Source organism: Microtus pennsylvanicus, chromosome 11 (genome assembly GCF_037038515.1).
Source record: "Microtus pennsylvanicus isolate mMicPen1 chromosome 11, mMicPen1.hap1, whole genome shotgun sequence".
Classification (NCBI taxonomy): domain Eukaryota; kingdom Metazoa; phylum Chordata; class Mammalia; order Rodentia; family Cricetidae; genus Microtus; species Microtus pennsylvanicus.
The window spans coordinates 10,735,877-10,738,269 of record NC_134589.1 but is presented as its reverse complement, the minus strand read 5'-3'; positions in this window follow the sequence as shown (position 1 = coordinate 10,738,269).

Genomic DNA, 2,393 nt, shown 5'->3' with positions numbered 1-2,393 from the left:
TGGGATTAAAGGCGTGCACCACTACCATCCGGTTTCTATGAGAAACTAGTGTGGCTAATGGGATTAAAGGTATGTGTCACCACTGTCTGGTCTGTTAAGGCTGAAAAATGCCAATATTTTACTCTTTGATCTTCAGGCAAGCTTTATTAAAATACAAATAAAATCACTTCAGCCATGTCTCGCGGAAACTTTTTAAGATACATTTTATATATTTTGCTTCTTTGTTTGTTTTAGAGACAGCTGGCCTTTAACTTTGGACCTTCATCTCCTGGATGCTAGAATTATATTGGACTAAAAATAAACGAGCCTAGGGAACTAGAGAGATGATGCCTCATTAGTCAAGAGCAGCTGCTGCTCTTGCAGAGGACCAGGCTTTGGTTCCCAGCACCCACATGGTTGCTGCTAGCCATCCTTAACTCCAGTTCCAGGAGATCCAGCACCCTCTCCTGGCCTTTATGGGCACCAGGATCGCATGTGGTGCACACACATACATGAAAACCAAACACTCATAAATTAAAAGAAACAAACCTGTGTTTGGAAGCAGGGTGTAGTAGTTTACATCTGTAGTCCCAGCTCTGGAAGGGATCAATACAAGTTCAAAGCCATCCTGGGCTGTTGAGTGAAACTTTGTTACTAAAAACAGAAGAGGATGTGGTGGAGTGGTAGACGCCCGTGTGTGTGTGTGTGTGGGGGGGGTGTCTTAGAGTAAAATAAGGCTGGTATACTTCAGCTGCACATCCTGTAGGAGTGAAAAGCCGGGAGCCTAGACACCAACCCTTCTGCATTATATGGTTGGGCTTATCCCATCAACTAAGAGGAGACACATGCTTCTTAAAACCAGTGTTGTGCCGGGCGGTGCGCAAGCCTTTAATCCCAGCACTCAGGAGGCTGAGGCAGGCAGATCTCTGTGAATTGGAGGCCAGCCTGGTCCACAGAGCAAGTTCCAGAATAGCCAGGATTGTTACATAGAGAAACCCTGTCTCAAAAAAACAAAACAAAACCCACCAGTGACTTGCTATAGAATCGAGTTCTCCCTGTTGCTGAGGGATCTTCCTGTCACAGCTGGAGCTCACAAGCGGTGACCAAACTGTTTCTTCCAGGTAAAATAATACTCTGGCTTGGAGGAAGTAACTCAGTGGGAGCGCACTTGCTCTCACACAAGTGTGCTTGAGATTCCTTCCCAGTCTAGCAGCTGGCCGAAGTTGGAACCCCATTTTGTTGCATGAGCTGAGAATTCTCAGATCGCCTTACACTGGCCTCGAGACCTCCTCGGCTTTCCAAATAGTGGGGATTATAAGTGTGAACCACTATCCAGGTTGGGGAGCCCACTTCCTTTCTGTTCTTTTGAGACAGGGTCTCAAGTAGCTCAGGCTGGACCCAAACTCGTGGCATAACCTAGGCTGGCTTTGAACTGATCTGCCAGCCTCTACTGAATGCTGGGATTGCAGGCTTGCGTTAACAAGCCCCGTTGGGTTTGTTTGTTTTCCATTAGTCCTTCCCCCCCCCCCACACACTTCGTCTATCCTGTATTTATTCAAAGTAATGAAAAGGTGGGTGGGGAGTGTTAGGGAAACACACAGTTGGTTACAGTGCGTTTTACACTTTGATCAATAGAACCCTAGGAAAGACACGGAAAAACAAAAACACCCTTCTTTCCACCTCATTCCACCCACTGCCAAAGCCAGGATGAGAAGCCCTCAGCAAGAACTCATGAATGCCACAGCTGTGGGCCATGGCTGCCAGGAGTCATGAGAGATTTCCCTTGTCCCTTTGAGACAGGGTCTCATATGCAACCCTGGCTGACTTGGAACTTGCTATGTAGATCAGACTGCATTTGAATCGCAGAGAACCGTCTGCCTCTGCCTCTGGAGTACTGGGCTGTGGGATCAAGGGCGAGAGTCACCACGTCCCGCTTTGATTTGTTTTCCTTTTGAGGGAATTAGTGTTCAATTTTTATGAGCCTTCTTGGACTTGCCCCCACAAGTTACCCCGTAGGGCCCAGATCACCAGTACCCCAAGATGAGTATTTTTGTGTGTAGTGGGTGTTGTTATGAGATGAGATCTTGTATGGCCCAGAACTCTGTACCTGAGGAACACCTTGAACTCCTGCACCCAACCCACTTCGAGTGCCGCGGATCACTTGGATCACTTGTCTGCACCACCACCTCTAAGATGTACTTCTTCTTTTTTTTTTTAAGATGTACTTCTTGCACACGGCTGAAAAGAAGCCAAATCTAAAGACGATGAACAATGAGCCTTTCACCGCTTTCAGCAAGCATGAGCAGAGCCGGTGCGCCAGAGCATCAACCAGCGAGAGGTGGACTGGAGCCTCCCAAGGTCCGGACTCCAAGGCACCCGGAGAGCGCGAGGGGGCGTGGTTTGGGGGGACTCCG